The sequence below is a fragment of the Canis lupus genome, chromosome 2 (assembly GCF_003254725.2).
Source record: "Canis lupus dingo isolate Sandy chromosome 2, ASM325472v2, whole genome shotgun sequence".
In the NCBI taxonomy this organism is placed as follows: domain Eukaryota; kingdom Metazoa; phylum Chordata; class Mammalia; order Carnivora; family Canidae; genus Canis; species Canis lupus.
Window position 1 is genome coordinate 59,810,756 of NC_064244.1, and position 23,808 is coordinate 59,834,563.

The window sequence follows — 23,808 nt, forward strand, 5'->3', positions numbered from 1 at the left end:
TGGAAACTGTGCTTAACGTAGCATGGCTTTTCAAATTGAGTTGAAAAGTTCATCAAAATGTCATTAATCTGCTTTACATAGCCTTTCTTGATTAAGTCAAACTTGTGTCTGACCAATTATTTATGAAGCAGAGCTCTGGATGGAGCTGCTTTGGCATCTGTACCCCAACATTAGGTTGGAGAAGGGAAGGAGCCCTTTGCACCTGGGTGCTCTGAGGCCCATTCAAATGCCATCCCTGCCCATCCCTAGCCAAAGGAGACCCCATGGTCCCCATAGGTAGCTCCTTGCTGACCAACAGTGTTGCATTGCTAAGTGCAGTTGAGCACCTACTGTGTGTAAAGTGTGATGGGTTTTCGGGGGGGGGCGGAATCTGAGAAAGTGATCCGTCATTTTGGGGTGATCTTTGGAAGAAACCCTTGCATATTTCGAACTGGTGCTAACCCACATTTGGTTTTGCTAAGACTGCCCTCTGAAAGTGGGCACCAAGAGAAGACAGTGGGCCTGGCTTCTAAGCTCTGCCCTGCAGTGGGGTCAGCACGTAAGTGAATCCACAGCTTTGGCTAGAATCCTAACAATGACAAGAATTACTATGGTGGCAACTAGTGTATGTTTTGATATGCCGGGCGCACAGTTCTTACAATATCTCAGTGAAAGAAGGATTATTAACCTCTTTTCTCTGATAAAGAAACGGAAGTTCTGAGAGGTTAGTTCGTCTACACAAGATCTCAGGATCAAGGTCAGAACCCAAGTCTTTCTGTGCGAAAGAATGATGTTCTGGCACTTAGTCGCCATGACCAAATACCTGCCACCGACCCCCCCCGCCCCCCATCAGTGTCCTTAGGACAGAGAGGACATTTCTTAGCCACAGGCCACCCGTGTATGATACCATTTTTAATGACTGAGGCTCAAATCACAAAACCAGTGGCAACTCTCAGCGAGGACACATCTTGCCAGGAGCCACAGGGAGAAGTAGAATCATGGAATTGGTGAAGCCTGAAGGGCAAACTCCAGGAAGCAGCCAGTGAGTCTGAGAAGAGGCCGGAGTGCTGGTCACATTGGGGCCACCCTGACCCGCCTCAGAGCTGACAGTGAGCTCACACCCCTAGGGGCTCTGAGAGGAGCAAGCTGTCCTGTGCTGGGGCAGTTGCCACATGAGGCCTAGCCGTCTGTGACTGTGGTTTCCCTATTTGTCATGGTCTCAAAAATATGGCAGGTGGGACGCCTGGAGCTTCTGTCAGCAAGCTCAACACATGCCGTGAGACAGTGCCGGGTGGGTCCAGTGATCCTCTGTGAGAGAGAACGAGACAGAACCCGTATTTCTAGAGCTTCAGAAGCTGTAGTGGCTCCTGCCGGGCCCTGGGCAAGCTGCCACCAGCACCTCGAGACTCAGCCAGATCCTGTTTTATGAGTTTCTACGTCCCCCAAAGACATCTTTATTAATGTCTGACTCCAGAGTGTGGCTTTTTAGGGTCAAGTCTCCCATATATCTCTGATATTTTCTGCAGGGAGAGAAGGGATACATGGGCACACAGACTCCTGAGTTTCTCTGTGTGTTTTATATGGTTTGAACTTTCTCCTCATCTTCCTCTTCCTCCTCCTTCTTCTCCTTCCTCTTCTTCAATATTTTAAGTATGTGGCAAGGTTTCGTAGTATGAAGTGAAATATATCACCCATGCCTCAGCACGTCCCTCCCCACCTAGGGGCTGTTCTAGAACAAAGACCACTTTCCATGAAGTCATTCTAGCTTTACTGGGTGGACTTGGCTTTATGTGTGAAGAAGACGGCCCATTGGAAGCACCGTAAGCAAAAATGGAAATTTACTTATTGGGTCTTGCAGCCAAGAAATCCTGGGTAGCCCTAGATCCTAGCTGGGCCTCTCATCAAATGATGTTAACAGGATCTGGGCTCACTCCTCTTCTGTCTTTGTGGGCTCTGTCTTCAGGCACACTCACTCCTTAATCTGTGCAATGGCTTCTAGCTCCCCTGCCTTACATGTTTCTCCATCCACACCTGTTCTTCCAACAGTCGGGGCCTGTCTGTAATTGGTTCGGGTTCGGCCGTATGCCTAACTCTGAACCAAAGGGTCAGAGGATGGGGTATGCTGATCAGCTTACACCGAGGTCTCCTCTCACCCTGGCACTTAGAAATGTAGTGGCTCCTCCCAAACCACACAGAGTAAGAAATGGAGGGGGTTAGGGGGCTCTAAAAAGACATACAGATTTCGGTTTCCAAAAGAAAGAGAATCCCTGACCCAAAGTAAGCTTGTTCCTACCAAAGAGCCAATGTTTTAAGGCAATTCCTTGAGAGAAGAACTTGCAAACAGTGCACTTGGTCTTAACATTGCCAGATCTGGAGAAGCGGGAGTAGATTTTCCAGACTCCTTTATTACAGAAGCTCAGAAGCAAGCAAGGATGGCCTTGCTTCAGTGTCATTTCTTAATCAACATGCAACATACCCTAGAGCACCCCTATTGGCCACATTAACCCTAACTCATGTTCTTCTGTGAAATGGGCCTGTTGGGTACATTGCTTGCTGGGTTTTTCTTTGGATTTTAGGAAACTTTGTTGTATTTTCTTCACTTAGCAAGGAAATTTAACTGAGTATAGAATGTATTTAAAAAAATTTTGAGTTTAAAAAAATTTTGAGTTTTAACAACTAAAAAAACTCTAAAATGAAATACCAAGCACTGAAATACCAAGCACAATAATGTTTTCCCATGGAAATTTTAACCTTTAGTTATTTTTTTTATAGATTTATTTATTTTTGAAAGAAAGAGAGAAAGAGAGAACATGAGGAGGAGGAGGAGCAGAATCCCTTTGAAAGACAGGGAGAAAGAATCTCAAGCAGACTACACACTGAGCATGGAGCTCCATGGGGGCTCAATCCCATGGCCCTGAGATCATGACCTGAGCAAAACCAGGAGTTAACCTACTGTGCCACCTAGGAGTTTCATGAAATTTTAAGATATTTTTTTTTAAGATTTTACTTATTTATTCATGATAGACACAGAGAGAGGCAGAGACATAGGCAGAGGGAGAAGCAGGCTCTGTGCAGGAAGCCTGACTTGGGACTCAAACCCGGCAATCTAGGATCATGCCCTGAGCCAAAGGCAGATGCTCAACCACTGAGCCACCCAGGCATCCCTATTTTATTTTATTTTTAAGATTTATTTGTTTATTTATTCATGAGAGACACACAGACAGAGGCAGAGACAAAGACAGTGGGAGAAGCAGGCTCCCTGCGGGGAGCCTGATACAGGACTCAATCCCAGGATCCTAGGATCATGCCCTGGGCCAAAGGCAGATGCTCAACTGCTGAGCCACCCAGGTGTCCCAAAATGTTAAGCTTTAAAGTTCACTCACATTTATCATTACTTTTGATCAGTGCGACTCAACGCAGAACAATTTTGTTCCCTGGGGGACATTTGGCAATGTCCAAGGACATTTTTGATGGTCACAATTTGGGAGGGAATGCTACTGGCATCTAATGGGTAGAGGTCAGTGACACTGCTAGATATTCTACAGGGCAAGGAATAGCCCCTACAACATGGAATTATCTGGCCCCAAAGGTCAATAGTGCTGAGAGTGAGAAATCCTGCTTTTGACCCTCACGATAGCTCCTTGAGGAAGGTAGGGCTGGAGACATCCCTTCTTTGTGTCCTTATTTGACATTGCTTAGACAGGTTGTATTAACCAGGGAGGTATTTGGCTCCAAGGAATAGAAAATCCAACCACCAGTGCTTTAACTAAACAGACATTTCTTTTTCTCAAATAATCAGAAATCCAGGGGCTGGCAGTTGCTGACGTTTATGTGCTCAGTGAAGCCACCAGAAACCTTGGCCCTATTTTTCCTTCCTGTGATCCCTACTGGGCTGACTTTTATCATTATGCCTGTCAACACACTGTTGTTAGCAGGTTTCTGCAGGTCCCCAAGTCATGTCCACTCAAAACAGATAGAATGGAGCAAAGGTTTGGAGCCAGGCACCCCCATACCTTTTATCAGACAACCAAAGGCTTCCCTGCACTATCCTGTCCTCATCAGACTTCTGCTTACAATTCATTGGTCAGAGCTGTGTCATGTGGCCATGTCTGGCTGCAAAGGGCACTGGAGGATGAGGGGTGTCAGATTTCTGGCTGGATAAGGAGGGAGGGGGTGGCAAGGTAGGGTGGGGAATGAGCACTAAATTTGAAAACCCATGGTGTCCACCGCAGTGGCTAAGGACTTGCTCAAGACCACACACTAGCCAGCCAATCCAGGACTCAGGTGTCCCGGTATGTGGCTCCAATCTAACTTTACAAGAATATGTTGTTCTTCTTCTAATGACCCTTTTCCCAGAAAGACAGAGTTCCTTGACAAACCCAGAGAAAAAAAGCTGCTCTTTAGAAATTCCACCCGTTCCGTTTAGTTGACTAGAAATTGTATCTATATCCCCCACTGCCTTTTTAACCAGAAATCATGGGGCTATTTATAACTGCAATAATGCTCAAAGTAATAATAGCAATAACTCAATCCCAATAGTCCTGCAAAATAGCTATGTGTCTTGGATCTCAGATATAAGAAGCTCAAAATAATCGGAGTGTAAAATCCCAAACAAATTGCCTACCTGGAAACTCTCTGGGTGGAAATGAAATATCAAGACAAACAGGTGTACTTATAGATCAGTATTTTTCAAGTTGCAGCCCATTAGTGGGTGGCAAATTCAATTTAGTGGACCCATGACTGGCATTAAAAATATGGAATAGAATACTATGGAGGAAAAAGTAGCAGAGCGCATTATATATAGAAAGGTCAGTATGACCGTGTAACTTCTGTTTCAGTGTGTGTGTGTGTGTGTGTGTGTGTGTGTACCAAGCTGCCATGTAAAATGTATTTCTTACTGTGTGGGTCACAGCCAACAAGTTTGAGAAACACTATGTGCTGTTTGTCCGGAAATGAATGAGCAGATACAAGTAGAGGCGAAAACTCCTGTTAATTCAGGCAAGGCTGGAGCTCCATCGACTCGGGGCACTAATGAATTGTCCTTCTGCTTCCTAATTATCTTGAAAGCCTGATTGAAGGGGGCTTTGCGCAAATCTCAATAACCCTACTGCCACTCTGTCTCTTTGGGCTGAGTGGCCAGTCATCCCTGGCACCTCTGCAAGCCAGCTCTGGTTAATTAGAGCTGCTGCTCTCAGAGTCAGGCCTTGTTTGGTGTTGCGATTCCCCGGAGTCCGTCTTCTCCAGCATCTCGGGTTGGTGGCCTGGAATACTTGGTGGCTGGCCTCTGAGCGGTGATGAGCGCTTCGAAATGTGAAGGAGAGAGACAACTGGGGATCTTAATACCTCCCCCCTTTAAAACTGGGGTTTCTGGGTTTGGGCTTCAATATTTGGCCCTCTATGCTGCTGACTCAAATAGGCTGGCATGAAAAGTAAGCAAATGTAAAATGACCTGTCCACTAGCATCTTCTTGCTTGCTTTGAGAGATGCCTCTCGGTCTTTACCCAGACACTGTCTTTCTTCTCTTCATCATCCCTCATGCAGGCCAGTGAGGAAAGGAAGAAAGCAAGCAGGGAAGACGCTTTTTGGGAAAATTCTAGCTACGATCCTCCCCAGAGGCCCTGGGTACCCCATAAAATGAACCAAACCCTTCCGACTTTAACTCAATGTTTCAAGACAAGTGACCCCCACCTCCTATGGTTCTTGTACCCCATAAAAAAGTGGCAAGAGCAACCATCTAGCTTTCTATGCCCAGAATACCACAGATCGCTGCTAAATCATCATTAATACTCCAGGCCAAGGGAAAACCAGGAAATATGCACCTTCGCTTTGTTTCAGATCAGCGAAGTGCAGGAACCCCATGCTATTCTGTGACCTTCGGCGGCATAATTAAAGTCTGCACACTAAAACTCAGATAGAGGAAGAAACGTCACTTTCTGTATTTTCCATAACAGACCTCATCTCTCCCGAGGGTCCCATTCTCATCGATTGCAGTGTCCTCGGGTTTAAGATCGTCTCTTCTGAGTAAATATGAAATCTATTCAGAGCTCCTGACAGAGCTGTTCACATTCCAACAATTTCTCCCTTGTCATTTCCAATGTGGCACCTGGGTACAGATGCTTATGGGACTCTATGGCAGTCAAGAGAAAGGGGATAAAAACCCTTAGATTATTCCCAGGGGCCTCATCGAAGAGTCCCAACAGTCCATTGCGTGGCAACCTAGCGCCTTATATTGTCATCTGGAGGTGCTGTTCCTTCTGGTCTTTGGGACATCCGGCTTAAACCCAAAGAACTTGGGTGGGCCCCTGCCATGGCCTCTAATTATGAAGTCTGCTTTCTGCAGGTGCCTCATCTTAACCCTGTCTCTCCTGGCTCACTGTTTCCCATGATTTCTCCATCTTTTCACTATGTTATGTGGGAATTTTGGGATACCCAGCACTCCTTGTTCTGGGTATGGACAAGCTGGAACTCTACCTCACACCTCTCCACCTTGACAATGTCCTCGGACCATACTGTTCTGAGTTGGGCATGATGTCATCTGTGCTGTGTCAGTCCCAAGCAACTGAAGAGACATTCATGCTTCCTGTCAGATGGGAACCTCTTTGACGTCATGAGCCCCATTCTATCGAGGCTATGTGTATACGTGGAGCTCTATGTTCATACCTCCAAGCTAGCTCTTGATATAAAAAGAGTTCTGAATGTCTCTTTTTTTCCTCAACAATGATCATTGTTTCTATACTCAAAAGAGTCTACTTTGAGACATGATGTTGATCAGTGATCTCTCTCTTTTTCTTCCCTTGAAACAATTAATTCGGAGATGGAGTAAACCACAGGAAAACTAGCAAGTAGGACTAATTATCAGATATGGGGCACATAAGCATCACTGATTATCAGGTATAGGACATATTGGTTTAATTTCTAAAAATATTTTTCATTTTGAAGCTGAGTAACAGTGCATGTGGGTTCATCTTACCAGTCTCTCTCTATCTGCCTATGTTTTTCCATAATGAAAAGTTAAAAGTCTGGGACTGCTTGGTGGCTCAGTCAGTTAAGTATCTGCCTTCAGCTCAGGCCATGATCTCAGGGTCATGAGATTGAGTCCCTCGTCTGGTTCCACATTAGGTGGGGAGTCGGCTTGGAGTCTCTCTCCCTCCCTCTGCCTCTGCCCCTTCCCCCCACAAATAAATAAATAATAAATAAATTTTTAAAAAAGAAAGAGTTAAAAATGACACCGAGAGAAGTAATTCATTGTCAAGTTGAAAGCTCAGAACGTCTCCTTCCACTCAGCGGCTGGCAGGAGTCTGCCACTGAAGTTTGGTCTGGAAGTCGTCACAGCTCTGCTCTATGCCACCGGTGGCTCCTGCTTCATTAAAGTAACAGGGGAAGCCCCTAATTTAGCCAGATTTAATTTTCAACTTTTATAATTCATTTAAAATTTGATCAAGGAGTTAATTTATGACAAGGGCAAGGGGTGCCTTGCCAGCTCATCTGGTGGGCAAAGGCATTATAACTTAATTTATGGTTTAGGCAGCTTGTTATAATTGAGTGCAAAAAGGTGGTTTCTCATCTGGAGTTTGGAGTCCTGTGGTGAGTGGAGAGAGAAGTGGGTGTCCTATACTCTTACTTGAGAGGTGGGGACGCGGGTGTCAGCGCACACAGAGGCAGGATATTGGAGGAGCGTATGTTTTCATCAAATGTAACTGATCAAAAGCTTGTCAAGGGGGTAAGGGAACCCGTGAGGGCAGCTCCACACCCAGGATGTTCTGAGTTTCTCCCATGGCCGCTAGGGGATGGGAACATCTTCTGGAGCAGGGCAGGAGAATGCAGCCCATGTGTCTGTCATGTGAGGCATGTGACTTGCTCCACGAGATGTAACTGGAGAAAACAGAGTGGCTCCTAACAAAGCTGGGAGGTGTAGAGGGCTTTGAATTTGTTCAATAACTCAGGATGTAGCAGGTGTGTGTGTGTGTGTGTGTGTGTGTGTGTGCATGCATGTATGAATATATGTCTGCAAAACTATGAATGTGTGGGGTTGTTTGGATGTGGAAGGCTGTGAGTATATCTGTGCGTGTATGTGCAGATGTGCATATATCCGTGAACACGTGTGTGTGAATGTGGGACACGTGTGCATAAATCTGGATACGTGTGTCTTATCTGTGAATGTTGAAGAATCTGCGTATATCTGTGAACATGTGTGTAAGGGCAAGGACGTATGTGTGTGTATTTGTGAATATGCATGTGCACCTGTGTGTATGTAGATGGGGGAGATTTCAATCTATCTACGAATATGAGTGTGTTCTTGTGAATTTCTATAGTCTTATGAGTGCCCATGGAGGACATGTGTGTATGTCTGTGAATGTATGTATTTGTGTGGTATGAGCATGTGAATGTGTGCATATCTGCATGTGCGTGGAGGAGCATGAGTCTGTGAATGTGTGTGTGTCTGTGTGTATAGGGATGGGGAAGTTGAATGTGAGTGTGTTCATGGAATGTGTGCTCATTGTATGTGCATGAACACGGGGAGTGTGTGGCCATGTGTGGATTGTGCATTTATATGTACGAAAGTCGGGGGAATGCGTGCATCTGTGAATGTGTGTGAGTGTATGTCTGTGTCCATGGAGATGGGGAAAACTTGTCTAGATCGAGCAGTATGACTCTGTTAACATGACTCTGCACACCTGTGAATGTGTGTCTGTGGGGGTGTGGATGTGGGGGCATGTGTCTGTGTGTGTGTGCCGTGTGTGAGTGCAGGGACCTGTGTGCCTATCTGTGAACACACATGTCTCCGCGTGTGCTTGCACGTGTGTGTGTGGAGGGGCCCGTGCACGACGTCTGTGCAGAGCGCCCCAGGACTGCATAGCCTGGCTGCAGCGTAAATCTGGTCGCGGGGATTCTGATGCCAGGTTCACTTCCTCATCTTTTCCTCAGTCTCAAAAATATATGGAGCGCCTTGTGAAAGCTGGACCTGAGGCCGGGACCTGAGAACCCGGCGTGGGATAAGGCCTCTGGTGCCCACCTGCACGTAGGCCATGAACAGATGCCCTGTTGCGTGTCCTGAAGCTTCCATCCAAGTCTTAAGGCCCGTTGTGCCGTGCGTCAGCCTCCCAGGACACCAAGGGGCTGGGCTGACCGGGGGAGGCTTGGCCCCTGTGCGCTCAGGAAGCCAATGACATTTGCCTCCTGGCCACTGCCACCTTCCCTCTGTGACCCTCCCCACTAGGCACCAGGACCCTCCTCGTTTCTTTGGGTCACTTGTCTGATTAGCCGATAATGCATAACGTATCTGAGCGACACCTGGCAGTATTGTTCTGCCGTTAAATACACAAGATAACTTCGGTGGAGCTGGCACCTGTACCATACCTGGAGCTCCACAACATTATCTCATTTAGTCGGCAAACGTCCCATGAGCCAGGAGTGACGAATCTCCATTTAGCAAAGAGGCAGGTGAAGCCCAGAGAAGTGCAATGAATTTCTCAAAGTAGCACAGCTAGCAAGCGGCCATATAGGGATTTGAGCTCACAGTTGTCCTATCCGGGGCCCTGCCACTGCGTGGGATCCTAGTGATTTAATGGGAACCCATGGCCCCAGGACCCCACCCTCAGCTGACCACCCAAGGGCAAGTCTGCCATCTGGAGCAGCTTTCCTGCTGTTCTCTCAGCATCCCTCCTGCCCCAACAGGATTCAGACGACAGGCTTGGAGGGTCCCTCTGCACAAGGTAGCACCCCATTAGCTACAGGCTGGGAGGGACAAGGCTTGTGAGCCACACGTGGCTGGTTTCCATCCCCATGCCACCCTCCTTAGGAGTCCCTGTGCAGTGACCTCTCTGCACACTGAGTGTGGTGACCTGGCCTCTGCTCACACGGCACCCCATTCCGTACAGATCTTGTACTCTGTGTTCCTCTTCCCCCCACACACGGAGCCTCTAAGGCCCAGCTCCAAGGCAGTTTCCTCCGGCAAGTCTGTGTGGCTGCACACAGCCCCCTTGTCCCCGCTGTCTCTCCCCGCTGTTCAAACATCTCTCTGATCAGGGACAACTGTCCACTTTGTATGAGAGCTGTTTGCAAGCAAATCTTGGGTCCCTACTAGACTCATTCACCTTTGTACCCACCACCGAGGATTCTTTATTAGCTGTATTTGAATTTTACACTTACAGGGGTCCCAAGAGTAGGTGCTGCTCCCATCTCCAATTTACAGAGGAGAAAAAGCTGAGGCCCAGAGAGGTTTAGTCATGAATCCAAGGTCACCCAGCTACTGAATGACAGAGCAGAGACTGGACTGAGCCTGAGGGATCTGTGGCTGCAGTTCACCACTGCTTAACACCTTCTCAGGAATGTGGTGGGTGACTCTTTTTCTGAGGATGTTTATACTTTAAAAGAGGACCAAATAGGGGCACCTGGGTGGCTCAGTTGGTAAAGCCTCTGCCTTTGGCTCAAGTCATGATCCCATGGTTCTGGGATGGAGCCCCTCATTGGGCTCCCTGCTCAGTGGGGAAGCTGCTTCTCTGTCCCCCTCCCTCACTCCCGCTCTCTCTAATAAATAAATAAAATCTTTAAAAAAAGAAAGAGAGAGAGAGAGAGAGAGAGGACCAAGTAGAGAGATTAGTGCTTAACCCCAAAGAATGAAGCTAATGGTGGGTTCCAGGCCCTGTGGCTTGGTTGGGGGCAGACATGTGGGCCAGGGAGGCTTTCTCAGGCCCTCGAAGCACAGAGCACAGGAGCTGCTGTGGGGCGGGCTGGCCCAGGACACCCTCTCCATTTCTGGAGGCCCCTTAATAAATCGGATGTTGTGACCGAAGTGCTACAACAAGCTCCTTTCATGTGGGCCGGGGACAGATTTTAGTCATTCAATGGCATTTAATGTAACTGCGGTTATTATAGCCTTGTGCGCTGTCCTCGGCTGCCCCTGGCCCCTCTTTCCCCGGGGGTTGAGGGGGTAATGGACATATTAAATAAATCTATTACATGAATCAATGACATTCTTGGGAATCCTGTTTTCGTCTTAAGAAAGTAGAAGAGGGACAGAGTTCTGAGTTTTGCCCCATGAACATCTAAAGGAGCGTCGTGTTTGAGCGTGGGAAGAAGGAGGCAGGAGAGTTGGGGGTCAGTATCTGGGCTTCTCCCTTTCTGGGTGAGCTCAGGGTCTGCCGTCGTGTCGAGCTTGGGAAATGACGACCAAATGAGTAATGTGAACAAGGCTACTCACAGACATGGAAACCCTGTTTCCCTCCTCAATCTACTTCATGGCTTTTCAGCCTTGGCACTATCGATGTTCGGGCCTGGATCATTTCTCATTGGGGTTGGAAGCAGTTCTGTGCCTTGTAGGATGTTTAGCAGGATCCTTGGCCTAGAGGCCACTAGTTGCCAGTAAAAAACCACCCCTCCTCAGTTATGACAACCCAAAATGTCTTCTGACATTGCCAAGTGCCCCCAGGGTGGGTGAGAACCACTGTTCTGATCAGAAATCTAGAGAATGGGGTGTTAGCTTCCCCAGTGAGAAAAAGAAGAACGTGTCATGGGTATTTCCTTTCCTTGAAAGATCCAGAGCCCGAACACCTAGGAAATGCCCTCTGTAGACAGGCAGTTCTTATTTTGGTGCCACCAATGTTACCCTGTGAGTCCCCTCTCTGGTGGGTGCAGGGAGGTGTTCAGAGGTTGTCATGATGTCATGACCAAAGCAGCCCCATCAATTCTGAGCTGCCTACACTTCCCGAATTCCTGCCGTCTGCTGGGCATGGTGCTAAGTCAACAGAGGCTCTCTGTTCATCTGGTGGGTTTGGCACTTTGGAATGACAGGGGCAGAGCTGTTCCTAAGTGGTTCATCCCCAGAAAATTAGACAAAGAACCAGCAAGGGAATGACAATTAAAATAATAATTATAATAACAGGAATAATACTTAAAAAAATAACAGTCCTCGGTGTTTACTAGGAAAGAGGGATTTTGTAAGCTTTGTCCCCTTTCACGCTTGCCACCATGCCAGGAGGTTGGTGCTATGAAGAAAAAGCCAGGACTAGCTGTGGTAAGAAACTTGACCAAGGTCACACAGCAAGTAAGTGGATGAGCCATGCCTTGAATCCACCAGGATTGGGCTCCAGAGCCTGTGAGGATTTTTGCATCCGTACAAAAGGGCTGAAGGAGTTATATGCAAACAGCCATATACATATACCCACCACCGCATTATACAATCAATATTTCATTATACATTCTTTATTACATATCCATCCACTATCCACTCATCAATCCCTTTTAGTTGTTCTGCATGCATTTCAAAATAAGTTGCAGATACCAGTATGTTTTGCCCCTAAACATATCAGCCTGCAAAACATTTACTAGGGTTTAATATTTGTTTACGATTTCTTCTAAGATAAAATTTTCTTCTCTAAGAGGCTCGCATTTTAAGCATGCCAGGGGCATAAGTTTTGACAAATGTGTACATGTTCTTTTGTTACACGCGCCCCCTATCAAGATATTGCACATTACCGTCTCCTGTTAAAGTTCCCCGGTGCCTCTTCCACTCCTTCCTGCCTCCACAGCACAGAAGCAGGTAACACTTCCAATATTTTTTTCCCACCGTGAATTCATTTAGCCTGTTCTAGAACTTTCTGAAACATGAGCTCATGCAGTATATCTGTCTTAGGCTTTTTTCACGCAGCGTAATGTTTTTGAGATGTATCCATGTTATTATAGGTACCAATAGTCTGTTCCCTTTTATTGTCAAATTCCATTTTATGGCCATCTTGCAGTTTGTCCGTCCATTCTCCTACTTCTGAACGTTCAGGCTATTTCCAGATTTTTTACTATTTTGAATTAAGTGGTCATAAACATTCTTGCACAAGACTCTCCATGGACATATGCTTATATTTCTCTTGGCTAGATAAATACCTACCATTGGAATGCTAGGTTACCAGATTGTGGTATGTTCCATTATATAAAAAGCTGCCTCACTTTCCTCAAAGTGTTAGTACCATTTTATACTCCCATCAACAATGGGAGAGTTCACATCTTCACCAACATTTAATGTTGTCAGTTTTCTTAGTTTTAGCCATCCTGGTGGGTGTGTAGTGTAGCTCTTTAATTTTTGTTTTGTTTACTTATTTGCTAAAGATTTATTTACTTCAGAGAGAGAGAGAGAGAGAGCAGGAGGGCCTGAGAAAGAGAGAGCATCTCAAGCAGATTCTGTGCTCATCATGAAGCCTGATGTGGGTCTTGATCTTAATGACCATGAGATCACAACCCGAGCCAAAACCAAGAGTTGGATGCTTACCTGACTGCACCACCCAGGCGCTCCTTTAATTTTTATTTTAAATTGCATTTCCCTGATGACTAATGTTTTTGAGCACCTCTTCATGTGTTTATGGGCATTCATGAATTCCCATACACTTACAGAACTCCTGTTCAAGTCCTTTGTCCTTTAAAAGAATAAAGTTGTTTGCCTATTTAATTTTTGAATTGGAGGAGTTCTTTATATATTCCCAATACCAGTCCTTTGGCAGATAGGTATTTTGAAGTCTATGGTTTTAACCTTCAGGAGATCAGAGGAGATGGAGAGCCCTGGGGTGTTCAGACTGTTTGTGCCTAAGTAGGAGACACTTCAGGTGTGAGACGCCCCCCTGTATCCCCTCCACACCTCAACCCGGGGCTACTCAGGCCACCATGAAAAGCGCTCTGCACCCACAGGAATAGATGGAGCGAGAGAATGAAGAGCTGGGAGAAGGGCAAGAGAGGGAAGGGAGTGGGGTTTATGCAAAAATGGGGTTGCATGATGTTGGGCTATGTGTTCTGCATTCAGCTCCCCCACTAGATGCAGGTGTCACTCACGTAGAGGTAGTGCAGACTCTTTTGTGTTGTGCCCTCTAAACTTGGGCTCTGTGATAATCATTTCTGTCGTTCAACAGAGATATCTGGCTTTCCTTCTTCCTGATACAAGAAAAGACTACATTTCCTTGTCTTCTTTGCAGTGAGCACGGCCACATGACTTGCTCCAGCCAATGAAATGTGAGCAGAAATGACTTCTAGGCAAGAAAACTTTAGAGCCAGCGCAATCCTTGCTTCCCATGTTCCCTTCCCACTACTGTGGGGGTCACGGTAGTTGGGTCTCTGAGCGGTTAGAGCAGAGCCCCCTGCTGACATGACGTAGCTATACAGTATTTGGATGAAATCACCTTTTGCTGAGATCTTGTGGTTGTTACTGCAGCCTAGCCTAGGCTGACTGATAAAGGATCACTTTCGATTTCTATAGGGTGCTAAGAGGTACAAGGGGACTTATATGATCCGGTTCTGTACCGTCCCTCATCTCTAGCCTGTGCCTTCACTAGTCTGTGAAATCGACACCCTGATTATCTTACAACAAATAAACAAATGGAACTGCTGGAACCTGATCTTACCATTAAGTGTCTTCTCTCCTCTTGCTTTTTTTTTTAAAACAGCAGGAAAATGGTTTTGATTTTTAATGTATGATAACCAGCAAAGTAAATTAGGGCAAATTTTAATTCAGGCAATAACAAACAAAATGTAATTCTGTTTTGAAATAGGGATGAAAGAGTATAGAAATCGTGTGAACTTACAGCTCCTCATGGGATCCTCAGGGTTCGCACTGGCAAGCTAAGCAGAATCTTCCCTGAGAAAATAGGAGTCCGGAGAAGCCCAGTGTGCTGGTTGCTAGAATATTCTTCTTCTCAGAGATGTTTAAGATCTAGCAATCAGATCACCCACAGAAAAGGATGGGATCAATCAGAGCTTGCAGCTTCTCTCTTGCACCCAAGCCCCATAATCATGGCTGATATTTCCCAACCAATTCTTGCCCATTAATGACCAGCAGATCCATAATTTTCCAAGTTGGCGGATGCAGTTTCAAACTAGTGGTTCATTAAACGTTCCAGACTCTTTAGCATATAAAATGGGTGTTTGCAAAGGGCCTAGTCCCTAGCTTTGGGATTAAAGAGTAACTAGGAGTCCAATTGATTCTACACAATTCAACAAATATTTACTGATTGTTTTTACAGGGCCCAATAATCACCGTTCATATACGAAACTGCCCAAAATAAAGTAAGGGGGGTGGGGGTGGGGGGTCCAGTTAAGTCCTAGAGATGAGAAGTGTCAACAGAGAACCAATGAGCCTTTTTTTTTTCATCAGCAAATGCCCACAGATCAGCCTTCTCCTTTGCTCCAGAGCAACAGTGGCAACCACACATCAGAACCTGCGGGATCCTACTGCAGCAGGCAGTGATGGTTTCAATTGTGATGGCAATTCACACTCCCCCCAGCCTGGTTCTTTCAGGAGCTTGGCCTCTGGACCTGGGCTCATTTTTGTGGCTATATCAATATCCTTCGCGATGGCCCAGCTTGGATACAATGCATAATGATCCACTATTGTGATTACCATTCATTTTGCAATTTTCTTTCAGTCAAAAGAGTTAGGCTTAGGGTGTGGCCCTACCCAACTCCCCAAGGCTGAGATCTTAATTCCCTGGGCTGGGAGCTCCAGAGGAACACACATGGAACTGATTTAGTGGCCAGACGGCTTAACGGCAGAGAGAATTACACTAAAGAAACTGGTTTCTCTGCTGGCTGGGTTTCTAGACTGTGCATATATGGCTAACAGCATGAATACCAGACATGGTGGAGCACTCTCCCTTTATCATCTCATGTAATCCTCACACCAATTTAAGAGGTAAGTGTTGTTTTTATAGCCATTTTACAAATGAGGAAACTGAGGCCCAGATTCAGGATGAGTGAACTTGTGCATGGCAGAGTCATGGTTTGCTCTCAGTAGGTTTGACTCTATAGGCATCATTAAACTTTAAGAAAGTTGTACGGAAGCCAAGGTAGGAAGAGGGGCGTAATGGAGGCTGCAGGCTTCCAGGCCACCTGCTGTCATATAAAGTAAGCCACGCAGTCACCAGTGAACAAATCTAGGCTCTATGTTCTGAGAGAGAGGTAAAGGGCATTTAAAAAATAATGTAGTTGGGGACACCTGGGTGGCTCAGTGATTGAGTATCTGCCTTTGGCTCAGGTTGTGACCCTGGGGTCCTGGGATCGAATCCCGTGTCGCCCTCCCTGCAGGGAGCCTGCTTCTCCTTCTGCCTGTGTCTCTGCCTCTCTGTGTGTGTCTGTCATGAATAAGTTAATAAAATCTTTTTAAAAAATAAAGTAGACGATTTAATAATTATATATTTAGTAACTTCCAAGGCTCAGTATGGTGAAAAGGGAAAATCACAACATGTGTAGCATGAATTGCATTTATGTAAAAACAGGAGAGCTGTATTTATCTGTATATAAATATGAAGAAACAGGCAGAAAGTTACTCGATGGATGTGAACAAAATCGTGTTTACCTCTAGGGAGGGAAGCAAGATGGACATTGATGATGAAGAGTGAACTTTCCTGTTCAGTTCTGTGAAATTGCAGTTCGCTCTGACTTTTTAAAAAAATGCATCCATGTATTATTTATATAATTTTTAAAACACATCAGTATTAAAAAGATACTAACATGTACTGGCAAGGGCACAGAGTGGCTGGGATTTGGGTTATAAGATGAGGCAGCTACTTTGTGTGTGTGTGTGTTTTTTTTTTTTTAAGATTTTATTTGTTTATTCATGAGAGACACAGAGAGAGGCAGAGACACAGACAGAGGGAGAAGCAGGCTCCATGCAGGGAGCCCAATGAGGGACTCAGTACCCCGTCATCAGGATCACGCCTTGGGCTGAAGGTGCTGCTATACCACTGAGCCACCCTGGCTGCCCTGTTTGTGTTTTTAGAGAATTTTTTATTTGTTTATTTGACAGAGAGAGAGCACAAGCAGGAGAGGGGCAGGCAGAGGGAGAGGAAGAAGCAGGCTCCCCAGTGAGCAGGGAGCCCAATGTGGGGCGCAGTCCTTGGGATCATGATCTGAGCCAAAGGCAGATGCTTAACCGACTGAACCACCCGGGCATCCTGATGTAGCTACTTTGGAAAACAGTTGGGTGGTTCCTGAATATGTCAACCATACAGTGATCAAATGACCTAGCAATCCTAGCCCCAAAGTGGTACGTTCATAGCTGCATTATTCATAATAGCCCCAAATGCCCATCCACTGATGAATGGATAAATAAAATGTGGTATAGACATGCAATGGAATGTTATTCAACCATAAAAAAGAAAAAAGTACTGACACCTGCTACAACATGGATGAACCATAAGGACATGATGCTGAGTGAAAGAAACCAGACACAAAAGACCCAATATTGTACAATTCCATTTATATGCAATGTCCAGGAGAGGCAAATCTATGGAGATAGGGAGTACATGAGTGTTTGTTCAGAATTGGGGTGGGGGTGTGGGTGGTGGGGATTGTTTACTGATGAATTAAAGTCTCTTTTTGGAGTGATGAAAATGTTCTAAACTAGATTTCCATGATGATTGCACAACTTTGAAAATGTTAAAACCCGGGGCACCTGTGTGGCTCAGTGGGTTAGACATCTGTCTCTTGGTTTCAGTTTAGGTCCTGACCTCAGAGTAGTGGCATTGAGCCCCGGGGTCTGGCTCAGCATGGGGTCTGCTTGAGATTCTCTCTCCCTCTTCCCCTACTGCTCATGTCCTCTTTCTCATTCTCTCTCAAATAAATCTTTAAAAAAAGAAAATGTTAAAAATCACTGAACTATACACTTTATTTTTTTTGAACTATGCACTTTAAATGGGTGAATTTTATGATATGTGAAATATCTCAATAAAGCTGTTATTTAAAAAAGTCTGTGCCATGTATGTCATTAATTGTTGTAGATTATAACATTTAAAACATCATTTTCAGATTATAAGTGATATACATTTATTATAAACACTTCAGATAATATATAAAACAGCATAATTAAGAAAATAACAATCACCAGAGATATAAAAATTTGTAATAAAGTGACACCTGTTTCCTTGCATTTGAAACTCCCAATCCCCAGCAGTGATAGTTTCATATATAGGCCTCTAAGACTTTTCAATGCACATATAAGCATGCAAAGCATATATATGTGGGTATATACATATATGTGTGTGTGTGTGTATATATATTTTTTATTTATTTAACAGAGAGAGAGAGAGAGCACAAGCAGGGGAGCAGCAAGCAGAGGGAGAGAGTAATTGTGTGTGCATCCTTTTAAAAATAATTCCAAAATATACACTATTGTGACTCTTGACTTTTAAAAGCAAATAATTTATTGTAGATTTTCCTACATCAATATCTATAGATCTAGTCTATCATTTTAATAGCTGCATAATATTCCAGAATGCATTGGCTCTTCTTCTTTTTTTTTAAGATTTTATTTATTTGAGATAGAAAGCAAGTGAGGTATGATAAGCAGGGCAGGAGCAGAGGGAGAAGGAAGAGCAGACTCACTGTTGAGCAGGGATCCCCACCTGGGGCTTGATCCCAGGACTCCAGGATCATGACTTGAGCCGAAGGCAGACGCTTAACTGACTGAGCCACCCGGGTGCCCCTGGCTTTTCTTTTCTTCCTGGTTTCTCTCATGTTTTCTTTTTGCCAACACTGCTGCCTGCAACACTGAGTGTAGTCATGGGTGGCTTTTAGGAAGGGGATCTCCAGATCAGACATAAAGAGGAGAGGCCTGTTAATCCACACCCTGTCCTAAACTTTTGTCTTGTCTTGATTTAAATAGCTAATTCCTACCCATGCTACAAAACTCGAAAGCACAACAGAGCACAATTCCACTTCTGGTTCTTTTTCTGAAGGAAATGAAAACACCAACTCCAAAAACTACCTGGACCCCCATGTTCACTGAAGCATTATTTACAAGAGCCAAGACATGGAAACAACTTAAGGATGCACTCACTGATGATGAATGAATAAAAATGTGGGATATATACATAGTGGAATATTACTTGGCCATAACAGTGAGTGAAATCTTGCCATTTAAGACAGCATGGATCGACTTTGAAGGCATTACGGTAAGTGAAATATGTCAGATAGAGAAAGACAAATACTGTAAGATCTCACTTACCCGTGGAATCTGAAAACAACACAACATAAAACAAAACAAAACAAAACAAAAGCCAAACCCATAGACACAGAGAACAGATTGGAGGTTGTCAGAGGCAGGGGGTGGGGATGGGCAAAGTGGGTGAAGGTCATCAAAAGGCATAAACTTCTAGTTATGAAATAAGTAAGTCGTGGGTATGTAATGTACTGCATGGTGACTATAGTTAATAATAATATATTGTAGATTTGAAATTGTGAAGAGAGTAGATCTTGGAAATTCTCATTACAAGAGGATCTTCACAGTATATACAAATATTGAATCATTACATGGTACACCCAAAATTAATATAATGTTACATGTCCATTATATTTCAATAAAAAGATAAGACATTTCCTCTCACAGCACAGCAAAGAAATCGCTTTTCAATGTGAAAGAGTAAAATAGCTCCTTGTCCCAGGATTAGGCAGTGGGGCGAATGGTATTTTGCAACTCTATAAAGAATTTTACAGGGCATCTGGGTGGCTCAGTGGTTGAGCATCTTTGGCACAGGTTGTGACCCTAGGGGCCTGGGATCGAGTCCCACATCCAGCTCCCCAGAGGGAGCCTGCTTCTCCCTCTGCTTGTGTCTCTGTCTCTCTCTGGGTGTCTCTCATGAATAAATCAATAAAATATCTAAAAAAATAATTTTACAATTAGGGTGGCAATACTGAGGAGGAAAGATTTAACTACATACACATACACATGCCTGTGTGCACACACACAAGCACATACACATAGCACTGGTGTAAGAGAAAGTTGCTGGGATTTCGAGTCCAACAGGTTGGCTGTGAATCTCAACCCCATTGCTTACAAGCCATGAACCTACAAAATCTCTCTGAACCACAGCTTTCCAGGCTGTGAACCTGGGATAATACTGCCTCCCTTGCTGTTCTATAGGCAGCAAGACCAGACTAGGATGGGGCAAGAGACAGCGGCCTTGGGAGCAAAGGTGAAGGGGTCACCAGAACCCTCAGGAATTAAGATAAATACTATTCTAAGGCAGTATTAAAAAAAAAAAAATTCAAACTGACAACCTCTGGTGTGAGAGCCAGCCACCGGAGTTTTGTAAATACAGTTGCCCTGGAATTGGGGATGGGTTATGTGGAGCCTCTGGTTCAGTGCATGAGGTTCAGAAATTGGTGTCTTGGGCAGCCCGGGGAAGCTCAGTGGTTTAGCGCCTGCCTTCGGCCCAGGCCTAGTTCTGGATACCCGGGATCAAGTCCTGTGTCGGGCTCCCTGGATGGGGCCTGCTTCTCCCTCTGCCTGTGTGTCTGCCTCTCTCCCTCTCTGTGTGTCTCTCATGAATAAATAAATAAAATCTTGAAAGAAAGAAAGAAAGAAAGAAAGAAAGAAAGAAAGAAAGAAAGAAAGAAAGAAAGAAATCGGTGTCTTTCGGTGAATGCCGGAGCTTGGGTGTTTGTTGCATCCTCGGGTCACCAAATACTTAATTTGAAACGTTCTCTGCATTCATTTGGGGAATATAAAAATTAGTAAAAGGGAATAAAGGGAAAGGAGTGAAAATATCAGTGAGGGGGACAGAACATGAGTGACACCTAACTCTGGGAGATAAACAAGGGGTAGTGGAAGGGGAGGTGGGTGGGGGGATGGGGTGACTGGGTGATGGGGCAATGAGGGGGGCACTTGGGATGAGCACTGGACGTTATGCTATATGTTGGCAAACTGAACTCCAATAAAAAATTAAAAAAAATAAAATAAATGGAGAACTGAAAAGAAAAGAAAAGAAACGTTCTCTGGTGACACCTGTGCCCCGCTTCCCCCCCCCCCCCCCCCCCGCTCACAACAGCCCCCCCCCCTCCAGCCATTTATCAGAGTGGCAGATTAAAATGATGTAACAGGAAGTTTTGTGTTCATCCGTAATATCCCGAATCCCCAGCTCTCTATTGATAATTCATTATGTGTTGCCGCTGCCTGGCTGCGGCCCGAAGTGCTTTCTGCCGTAATGACCTGAAGGCCGCCTGGGTAACGGCCCCCCCTGTCACCCGCACCCCCCCCCCCCCCGCGGGTACAGTAATATTATTCCGCCATCCGTCTTGGGAGAATGCTTAAAAGCTTTCTCTCATTTTCTCCATTTAACTCATGTATTATCTGAGTTTTTACATTAAATGGCCATTCTTAATATCCCATGACGCGTCACCTCTTTTCTGGAGAGGACGCTGATACAGTACTTACCCGATTCCAGAATCCATACTAATCGAATCTCGCTTTCCCACTTCGGCGGGAGCAGCTCGTTGGGTGCAGCAGCATTTAATCTGGAGGAGGAACTTATGAAAGAGAACAAAACAATTTAAGCTGCAGTTGGTTAAACGCGGAACACCATTGATGCAATTTGTTTGATAAAAAGGAATTAGCAGATATTGAAGTCAAGTTGCAGAATGAAGGTCAAAAAATACCCGGCTTTCTTGTGCGCGGACAACCCACAACAATGCTTTTTTAAAAGCCTAATCTGGGCAAATGGCAGATAAACATTTGAGTTTTTCTATGAAAGAAGAAAGGCCCCGGCTAAGGCTTTAAATCTACGCTATGATCTAGTAATTTAAAAACACTGAAATCCATCCTTGCAATCCCGACACTTCACTCAGGACTGGCTCCACTGGGCTTAATCTGTGCTTCCCAGCACCGCCTTGAGCAAGAAGCTAGAAAGGCTACTTTCGGCACCGATTTTAAGGAAGAAAGACCGTCTGATGGTTGGCTCACCTTCCCTGTAGGATTCAAACACAAAACGGAAAAAGTTGCAGCCCAAATTCCTTTAAGGTATAAAGGGACAGAGCTGACTGTTGCCTTGAGGCCCTGGGGCTGGGAATATTTTGATTTTAAGAGTCAGAGACCTCCAAACCTGGAGGCTGATTTCTTTCGGGGGCATAGAGAAAGTTCCATCTCACTAATGGATTGGGGGCAGGACTTGGGATGCGTTTGGAGGCCAGTAATGGAGAAGACGTTCATTTCAATCTGAGTGGCTGGGGGTTGACGGGAGGGCAACGAGTAGGACGGAGGACGATGAATCATCCATCCCTCCGAAGTGGGCACCAGCCCTGTGGGGACCGGATGAACCTGACTGACCCACCCGGAATCTGAGCGCCGGCCACCCAAACCGCATTGCCACCACACGGCTGTAGGTCTGTAGGTCTGGATGCTGTCTCGGCCACGCAACAGCTGGGTGGCTTTGGGCAAGTCACCTGGCCTTGCTGAGCCTCACGTTCCTTATCTGTGTAACGTGGATGTCCGTATCCACCTTGCAGGGTCGCAGTGAAGATAACGGGTGTAGGGAGAGCACCTTGCACCCGTGTCTTGCGCGTAGTAGGTGCCCCGCGCAGCGGTGGCTCCATACCCTTCCATGTGGCCCGCGTAGTCTAGATGTCCTTGCATGTCCAATTGCAACTCGATGAATTACAAGAGCCGAAATCTCAAACAGCTAATTGGATTGTAAATTGACTTGTTTATTCCATTTAAAAACAACAGACAAATACATTGCGAAATTAAAATTATGGGAGGATTTCATATAATGGAATTTGTTTTGCACTTTAAAAATTAATCTTCAAAAACTCCATTTTGCCATTTTTGGTTGCCAGGGTGTCATTGGCAAGGACCTCCAGAGAGAGGGCTGCTTTGCCATCTCCTTTATCCAAAGGTATTTATTTTATTTTATGCTTGCATTCTGGCTCACGGAGCTTCTATGCTGGCATCATGTTGGATGATAAATCCATTTGTTTGGGCAACTTCAGGAGGGAAATTTGCCCAGAAAACTGGCTGGAGCTGGCTTTGGAAAAAGCCAAATTAGGTCTCCAGCAGACTGGGGTCCCTTCCAAATGAGTTCCCAGTGGGCAGGGAGTGTTCAGTCCTGTACAGTGTGCAGCCTACGCTGAGAGCCCCCAAACCGTGTTAAACAAAGAAGACCCAGCCATTGGCAGTTGCATCGATTGGCAGATATCAGATTGCATTCCTTTGTCTGCTGCCCGGCTTATTTTCCTACCCGGGTCCAACCTTTGTAGAGGAACAAGCTTAAATGCTGACAAATTTCCCCCTCCATAAGAAATTGCTCCTGCAATTTGTCTTTTTAGCTGAGCTTCTGTGGGCCTGTGTAGCATAAAAAAAAAAAAATGTTGTCCTTGTCACCTGCCATTTTTCCAGCCAGCCTGACACCCCCGGGCTTCCCAACAGCTCCCTCCAGCAGGAGCTGTCTCCCGGCTCTTAGCACCACCAAATAATTGAGGTTGTCACATCTCTTGTTCATTGTTTTCTCCAGCCCTGGAAAAATGCAAATATTTCATTGTAGTCATTAATTTTCCCATCCTCTTCTTCAAGCGTCTCGTCGGTGTGATCTGATGAAAAGGGCTGAAGGCATGATTGCAAACACGGTGGCATCGGGCTCCTGCCCAGGGTGGGGAGACTATCTCATCAGATCAAGTCTCAGGGAGGTCATCAATCATGCCCGCTGACAACCATTTTGCCTTCGTTTGTTACAGATGTGAACATGCTTAATTATTTGTAGTGTAATTAGTTCATGAAATGTCAGGAAATGTCAAACTGTGTTCACAGCACAGATTTTTTTGCGGCAAAGAGCGGCGAGAGCAAGTGTCAGTGGGAAATTAGAAGGACTGATGAGACGGGCTGTGTCTGCAGGCAAATGAGGGAATGGCTTGGGGGACAAATGAGGGTCAAAATATTAAGATTAGGCATTTTGGAGAAGTGGACTTAAAAAAAAGAATCCAGGTATGCATCAGACAAGTGGGATGTGACAAGGCAGACATTCCGCCAAGTTCCTATCAGGGGAATTTGGGCTGGAGATTCTGTTCGCCTTGAGTTTAAAAGCAGTGGAT

General features: G+C 45.4%; 1 long non-coding RNA gene across 2 annotated transcripts in view; it reads right to left on the reverse strand.

The window, feature by feature from the left end:
- The window catches only part of LOC112660604 (uncharacterized), a 57,048-nt gene that overhangs the window by 15,969 nt on the left and 17,271 nt on the right, over window positions 1–23,808 (reverse strand). For both annotated transcript variants that reach the window (XR_004813949.2, XR_003137098.2), the window contains exons 2-3: window positions 21,164–21,255; window positions 14,538–14,665 (exon numbers count right to left, since the gene is read on the reverse strand). This is a non-coding gene — a long non-coding RNA (uncharacterized LOC112660604). The remainder of the gene's footprint in view (window positions 1–14,537; window positions 14,666–21,163; window positions 21,256–23,808) is intronic.